The sequence below is a fragment of the Trichechus manatus genome, unplaced genomic scaffold, assembly GCF_000243295.1.
Source record: "Trichechus manatus latirostris isolate Lorelei unplaced genomic scaffold, TriManLat1.0 scaffold00013, whole genome shotgun sequence".
In the NCBI taxonomy this organism is placed as follows: Eukaryota; Metazoa; Chordata; class Mammalia; order Sirenia; family Trichechidae; genus Trichechus; species Trichechus manatus.
The window spans coordinates 17,872,773-17,881,814 of record NW_004443949.1 but is presented as its reverse complement, the minus strand read 5'-3'; positions in this window follow the sequence as shown (position 1 = coordinate 17,881,814).

The following is a 9,042-nucleotide window of genomic DNA, read 5'->3' as shown; positions in this document are numbered from 1 at the left end:
TCTAGCTGTACTGGACTCAGTCCGGTGGAGGCCTTGGTAGCTGTGGACAATTAGTCCTTCGGACTAATAGAGATATACCTTTTTAAAAACAGATGAAGTTTTGAAAGTTTTGCTTTTTTAATTATAAACTCCCAAGAGGTTGCAAAAAATAGTAGAGAGGGGTCTTGTGTATCCATTACTTAGCACTCCCCGTATAACATCTAACATAGCAATAGGACATTACCAAAATCAGGAAATTAACATTGGCACAATACAATGACTAAACTACAAATCTTTCTTGGATTTCTCCAAATTTTGGATGCACTTATTATTTTACATGTGTTTGTATAGTTCCATGAAATTTTTTACATGTGTAGATTGATATAACCACCACAATCGAGATACAGAACTGCTCTGTTACCAAAAAGGAACTACCTTCTGCCACCATTTATAGTCATGCTCCCTCCTTCCCAACACCTGACAACCACTGATCACTTCTCCATTCCTATAATCATGCCAGTTTAAGAATGTTGTATAGCACACCCATGTTCATTGAAGCATTATTCACAATAGTAAAAAGATATAAACAACCTAAGTGTCCATCAACAGATAAATGGATAAACAAATTATGGTGCATACATACAATTGAATACCATCCAACAATAAACAAAGATGATGAATCTACAAAACATCTCACAACATGGATGAATCTGGAGGGCATTATGCTGAGTGAAGTAAGTTAATCACAAAAGGACAAATATTGTGTGAGATCACTATTATAAAAACTTAAGAAAAGGTTTAGACCAAAACCAAACCAAACCTGTTGCCTTCAAGTGGATTCTGACTCATAGCGACCCTATAGGACAGAGTAGAACTGCCCCATACAGTTTCCAAGGAATGGCTGATGGACTCAAACTCCCTGCCACCTTTTGGTTATCAGCCAAGCTCTTAACCACTGCATCATCAAGGCTCCAAAGAAAAGGTTTACACATAGAAAAAAAAAAAATCTTTGATGGTTATGAGGGAGGGGAGGGGTGAGGAGAGGAAATCACTAACCAGGTAGTAAGACAAGTGTTAACTTTGGTAAAAGGAAAGACAACACACAATATAGGGGAAATCAGCACAACTTGACCAAGGCAAAGCCATAGAAGCTTCTTAGACACATCCAAACACCTTCAGGGACCGAGTTACTGGGGCTGAGGGCTAGGGACCATGGTCTCAGGGAACATCTAGGTCAATTGGCATAACATAGTTCATAAAGAAAATGTTCTCCATCCTACTTTGGTGAGTAGCGTCTGGGGTCTTAAATGCTTGTGAGCGGCCATTTAAAATGCATCTATTGGTCCCATCACATTTGGAGCAAAGGAGAATGAAAAAACCAAAGATGCAAAGAAAATATCAGTCCAAGGACTAATGGACCACATGAACCATAGCCTGAGCCCAGAACAACTAGATGGTGCCCAGCTACCACCAACGACCACTCTGACAGGGATCACAACAGAGGGTTCTGGCCAGGACAGGAGAAAAATGTAGAACAAAATTCAAATTCACGAAATAAGACCAGACTTACTGGTTTGATAAAGACTGGAAGAACCTCCGAGACTATGGCCCCAGGACACCCTTTTAACTCAGAACTGAAGGCACTCCTGAAGTCTACCCTTCAGCCAAAGATTAGACAGGTCTATAAAACAAACAATTAACAGATAAGAGGAACGTGCTTTTTAGTTCAATCATGTACACAAGACCCAAAGAGCAACATCTGCCCAAAAGCAATGATGAGAAGGCAGGAAAGGACAGGAAAAATGGATGAATGTCACAAAACAATTTGTATATAAATTATGGAGTGAGAAACTCATTTGTGCTGTAAACTTTCACCTAAAACACAATAAAAGTAAAAAATAAAACCAAAAAAAAAGAAAAGGAAATGAAGCCACTTATACTATACGTCAACTATATATATATATATATATATATATATACTCTGTCCTGTAGGGTTGCTATGAGTCAGAATCGACTTGACAGCAAAGAGTTTGTTTTTTTTTACACTAGATATCAAATTATTGTTGTATTTAATAATTTATCATTAATTTGTTGTGATTAAACATGAATGGTTTTTATTTTAAAAAAGAATGTTATATAAATGGAATCATATGGTATGTAACCTTTTGATATTGCATTTTTAATTCAGCATAATCACCTTGAGATTTAATTCCTGCTGCTGCGTGTATCCACAGTTCGTTCTTTTTTATTGCTGAGTACTATTCCATGTTATAGATTACCAGTTTGTTTACCCTTCACTTGTTAAAGGACATTTGAGTTATTTCCAGTTTTTTGGCAATTACAATTAAAGCTGCTATAAATACTGTGTATGGTGCATGAACAGAAATTTTCATTTTTGTAGAATATATGCCCAGGAGGGTGATTGCTGGGTCATATGATAAATGTAGGTTTGAATTTATAAGAAACTGACAAAATTCCAGAGGGATTGTACGGTTTTACGTGCCTGCCAGCAATTTATGAGAGATCATTTTCTCCATATCCTCACCAGCATCTGGTACTGTCAGGACTTTTTGTTTGTTTTAGCCATTCTTATAGGTATGTAGTGAAAAATAGATGGATTGTTAATGTACTGTTACTGTTTAGGGAAAAAAATAGTGAGTCACACATGGACTATCACCAGAAAAGAATAATGGAGAGATCTGCAGATTGGTTTGGAAATCTGAAGAGATTGAACTGTCTGAGATTAGATTTATTTATACAAACCTTCTGAAGGATGCATTTTTGCCCTGAAGGAGAGCTAAGATAAACTGGAGATTTATCTTTACCTGGACATTAAAAGCTATAATTATAGTCAATGCCTTTATCTTTTCTGAATAGGAAACTGGAGTGAGAGACATGAAATTTTCCTTTCTTAAGAAAGACAGGGTTTGCCTTTCAATTTTTATTGCTTCTTAGCTATTTAGCAATGCCTCATCTGTATTTTTCAGTAATAAGAGTATGACCCAACATCAATTAAAATGTGATTCTTTGAAGAATAAATGTGTACGTGTTTTTCTTTTGCTTTATAAACAAGATTTTTATAATTAATGAAAGAAATGCTGTGCTGCGTTAGTGAGGTACCATTTGCCTCAACCACAATGGGGACTCCCCTTGGAGGCACTCATTCTTGGACCTAAGTCCAGTCTGGGCTTTTATACTATGACATCTGGAAGTCCACAGTGTGTGAATTTCTCAGGTTTCATATTGAGCTTTATATACAAACTGCCCTTTTTAAATTATAAGCTAACTTCTTCAAGATTTCACAGTCAAGAAATAAGAAGGTACAGAAACTTTGCGTTGTGTTCTATTTTACTCATCAAAATATCTTTGGTTTAACTCCAACTGGACATTCTTTCTTCCATAAAACATGGCAGATGTAAACATTGACATGTAATACGTTTGAACTTAATATGTTTTTACAGACAATAAAATTAAAATCATCTAAAGCTGGTGGTAGACAATAACTTGCCTTCCTCCCAAGCAATTAGAGTCTACATTTTCCAAGAATAGAATAGAAAACATAATTATTCTAGAACTTTTGGAAATATTTTTTATTTAGCTTATGTTAAGTTTCATCAGATTTATAATTCAGATGGATCCCACAGCTTTTCTCAAAAAAGTGTTTTTACTAGTATAGAATTTTACAGTTATCAAATAGATTGCCTAAAACTACCTAAAGAAATCTTTGTTTTCTGAGACATACAAATAAATGAATGCACGATTCTATACCAACGAAGAGCCCTGGTAGAGCAGTGGTTAAGAGTTACAGCTGCTAACCAAAAGGTCAGCAGTTCAGATCCAACAGCTGCTTCTTGGAAACCCTATGGGGCAGTTCTACTCTGTCCCATAGGGTCGCTATGAGTCGAAATTGACTCAACGGCAATGAGCATACCAACAAAGAACATCTTACTAAGTGTAAACGCCATTATTCATGACCACCTTTACACCTATGGTGCTTTGACTTTGTGCTTGTGTCATCTCACAGGACTTATATTTTAAATATTATATTATTTTTTATGGGGGAAAACATTTGATCTGGTTTATAGCCCTTTTCTTTTAATCCTTGGTCTTTTTTAATCGTTTGGTTCTTTAAATGCTTACAACACATTTTCTTCTTTTTTAAACTGGAAAAATTTAGCTTTGGAGCACCATCTGTTTCATAGTGAAGTGCTTGTATTCCGCTTCCCAGATGGGTTGAATAAGAGAAAAAGGTTAAGTGATTTAACTTGAATTCACAGTGAGTCATCTGCCCTCAACCCAAGTATGACAAAGTCAAAGATGTTCCAGGTTTGTTTCTTCTTCTTCAATATACTAACTCAGAGATCACACAACTTTCAGCAGCACTTTCTCCAAACAGAACTAAGTAGCAAATATATTCAATGTATTGAATTTCAAATTTATTTCTAACATATAACTTCAAACAAAAAAAAAAAAAACTTTGAAAAAGCAAGTCTCCTTTTGACAAGAAATTAAAACTTAGCTTTTTTGAAATCATTGCACTGCTAGCTGCTATTCTTATCTCTTTTCTTTCCCTTCCAACACATCTTTTAAGCTGTTCCCATATTAATATTGTAACAACGAAACCCAAAAACCCATTGCCATTGAGTCGATTCTGACTCATAGTGACCCTATAGGACAGAGTAGAATGGCCTCATACGGTTTCCAGGGAGCGGCTGGTGGATTCGAACTGCTAACCTTTTGGTTAGCAGCTGAGCTCTTAACCACTGCACCACCAGGGCTCCAATATTTTAACAACTACCCCCCTTTGTTCCATCTCTGCTGAAGAGTGAGCAATGACTTTCTCCCTACCACCAGCCTTTCGAAGAGTGTCGGAAATCCATATTCTTCCATGCTTTCCTAGACTAAAGTGTTAGTCGTCCTGAGTTTGAATAACAGAAGATCTTTCATCACTACAGAGACATCAGATAACAGGGGATACCCGTATGTGTGAAAGGGTATGTATTCATTAAATTTGTTACATTTTGTTGTTGCTGTTGTTGTGTGCTGTCGAGTCAATTCCAACCCATAACATCCGGATAGGACAGAGTAGAACAGCCCTATAGAGTTTCCGAGGCTGTAATCTTTACTGGAGCAGATCGCCAGGTCCTTTATCCTATGGAGCTTCTGGGTGGGTTTGAATTGCCAATCTTTCAGTTAGTACCGGAGTGCTTAACCCCTGTGCCACCAGGGCTCATTCTATTACATTTTAAAAAGCTGAAAAGAAGGTTAAAGATGATTTGTTCAACCTTGAATAAATTTTCACCTGGTGCAGAGTTCTAGTCCAGATACTGTGATGAGGTTCAAGAGAGGAAATTGAGATTGTGCTTGCCCTTGTAAAGTTTGGTCTCTAGTAGGGACCATGATTCGGATATTCCCATTTAGGCCAGAAACAGGTTATTTCATTCATGAATTAACTTCTGTGATAATTAATTCAACCAGAATCTGATGGACTGATGTTTTTGCTAAATTATTGTGCTTAACAATGGAGCCCTGATGGCATGGTGGTTAAGAGCTTGGTTGCTAACCAAAAGGTCAGCAGTTTGAATCCACGAGCTGCTCCTTGGAAATCCTATGGGGGCAGTTCTCCCCTGCCCTATAGGGTTGCAATGAGTCAGAATTGACTTGATGGCAATGGTTTTGGTTTGGTTTTTACAATGACACAGGTATGCATGTCAACATGGACAAAATATAGAAAGTCACCTTGTAGTTAATATTTTGTGGCAAAATGTCCCAGTTTCTTAGTTTACCATACAGTTATCAGTCCTATTTGATTAATATGTGAACATATTTTAATATCATATATTTGAAACTATAATGATTCAATGTAATTTTACCTGCTTCTTAAGAATCTGAAAGAAAAAAAAGCTCTGCTGTTTAGGATTAATTTAAAAAGTAAATAGTTTAAAAAAATCAACTTGGATGTAGCAGGCTTACAAACACATCGTGAAAGAGCTGTGTAAAGAAGCTAGCACTAGGCCTGGCACATAATTCAATTAACGTTCTTCATCTGCCCCCAAAATGTGTAGTATTGTCCCCTCCAATAATTTCATCAGTTTAGATAATTAATCTGAATATTTATACCATACATGACAAAAGCTGTTAATAATAAATACACCATTAAAGAGATTTTGAACTTTCAACATTATTTTTGTCTACATGAGGTTTCATATGTAGTTAAGCCCTCACTGCGCACCAGCTTTATGGGTAATCACTTGCTCAGTTTCTTTCTTCCCAGCTAAACTGTAAGCTCTTGAGGGCTAAAAACATGTCCGCTTGTTCAGAACTGTTGCTCCAGCCCCTAGACGAATATCTGGAATATTGTAACAATATTTTGTTGAACTGAATTGCACTGAAGATCATCTGCCTTCCATTTTAGGAGTTCACATATTAAAAGAGGGAAGACATTTAAAGAAATAGTTTTACTCAAAGTAAAGAAGCATTTTAAAGCCAACATGAATGGAGTTGTACCACAAGTCCAGAGCTAGGGTTACAGAGGAATTCTCTGAAGAAGTCATGTCTGACTTGAGTCATGATGGATAGTCGGGGAATGGTCAGGAATATCCAGGTGGTAGCATGGACAAGGTGTGGCAGACTAAAGGGGCAGAAAAAAGATCTCCTTTATCTGATTCTCTTCCTCATCTAGCCGAAGGGTTGCAAAATGTTGAACAAATTTCCTTCAATCGCATACAATTCAGAAAGATGCCAGTGCAAGCAGATGGGATGATTTTCAGAGTCACACTTGGGAAGCACGTGGTGCTTCTCGGAGGCAGTTGTGTGCACTTTCTTTTCAAATAGCAGAAAGCATATGGGAACAGGATTGGATCTGTCAGCTACTATCAAAAGAATGGTGAGGTTTTTAAAATCAATTCCATCAAAGTCGTATAATGTGACAAAAGTTTTTTCTTATTTTGAAATTCTAAAGTTTTCCGTTTGTTGCTACATGTACATATAAAAAGAAAAAAAAAGAAATCTCCTTTCTCGTGAAAACCACAATCCCTGCTAGGGCTGCCAAATCTGGGGCAAAAAAGAAAGACAAGGTCAGCGTAAAGGAGAGAGTCTGGAAGAATTTCATTGATCAACCATTAAGTATTTCTACTCTTCACAGGTATTACAAATCTCTTTTTCTAAAAAAAGTATGTGGAGAACAGTTTGTATATTTTACTTTAATAACTCTTCTTTCTTAACACACATAAGCAAACAAAAAAAAATATTAAACTTATGAAAACAGAACCTGCTTTAGTTTAAATCGCTTAGATATTATAATTGTCCATTGCAGATTTATAACAGCTTTATGTTAAAGCAGCTCTCCCTATATCCTGTTAGTGCCTTTAAGCAGACACAGAGTTTGGTGGCTTCCCAGCAGTTTTAACCAAAGTGCTTCCATGAGTGAGGTTTATAACCAGGTCAATGCTAGACTGAAGACTACCATAGTCTATGTTTTCTATGGCAGTTTATCATTTCCTAAATAATTATTATGGGATTTGGGATGATTAAACTTCAAGGAGAGTGACTTCATGGGGCTGAACCCAAGGAATTAAAGGAGATTTAGATAGCAAACCTCTATTTTAAGGAAAAAAAAAATTATTTTTCTTTTATAAGAGGATGACTCCTTTGTTTTTTATCCATGAAGGGGCCTTGATGCAAGATAAAGTAAATAGTCTGTTTGTGGCTATCCTTCAGCCATTTAAGAATTTGCATTACTCTTTTTGACCTCCACTTAATAGAGTTTTGCTTTCAAAATCTCTTATGTGCTAATATGAAGCTGACAATAATGATTCTGGAATGCTGATAGAAAAATAACGTAATCTATTATAGTAATTGGCTCATTCATTCCACAGACATTTACTGACCTCTGAGTCAGGTGTTAGGGGGGTATTCCAAGATGAATTAAATATATACCATGGCCTCAAAGAGTTTACAGACTGTTTGCAGATCTAAGATACACAAGTAACTATAGCACAAGGAATAAACTAAGTATAATAAGGCTATAAGCAAAAAAAGGAAGAAAAAGAAGCTTTTTATTAATAACAAAGTTACCACTGACTTTAGACAGACGGTAGCTGAATGCCTTTCTCCCTTTGTGAGCATCCCAAAGACATTCATGGGCTTAGGTAGAAAGTCCCCTCCCCTGCTCTCCTGCTGGTAAGGTCCCTCTGCGGAGATAGAGCCTTAGACACCAGCAGTGGGGTTGCTGTGTCTGCACATCTCTCTCCTGTAAGAGTTTGTCTCCTTCCGTGCTCCTACAAGGTTGCTGTGTCTCCAGTATACTATATCACATTCTGTTGAGTAATGAAGTCCGTTTGGATTTCCCCTACTAAACTAAATGTCTTAAGAGTCAAGTCTATTTCACTTTCTCACACTTCACCTACAGTAATTAACAGAGGAGAAGAAGCTTGTTAAATTCAACTGAATTGCTATTAACCCTGTTCTAAGCACTGGCCAACAGTAGTGTTGGGGTGTCACAGAGGAGAAGAGCTGCTCTTCTGCCAGAAGCCTCACGGTGTGATCTTGGTGAATTTCCCACAGACCGTTGCAGGCTCAGAAAGCTGACTTTGTCTCTTTTGGGAAAAGAGTTAAGTTAATCAGTCCAGAAAAAAGAAGCAATGAGTAAAAATTTTTTTTAAGTCAATGTATTACTTTACACTGAGAAATGTAACCCTCATGTGAACTAGAATGTTCATTTCAGCATGGCCAAAATGCTCCCTCTCTGTAGTCAGGTCTATGTGGAAAGCATGCTTTTATCAGAATGTTACTTAGTGATCATGATTCAGAAGAATAGAATTAGTAAGAGGAGAAACCAAAAAACCAAACCTGTTGTGTTGAGTCGATTCTGATTCACAGTGACTCTATAGGACAAAGTAAAACTGCCTCATAGGGTTTCCAAGGAGCGGCTGGTGGATTGGTTAGCAGCCAAGTTCTTAACCACTGAGCCACCATGCATGTTTATTGACTTCAGCCTGATGCATCCATCGCTTGGAGAATGATTATCTAGCTAGTGCCACCATTATCACTGAGGTCCATTGG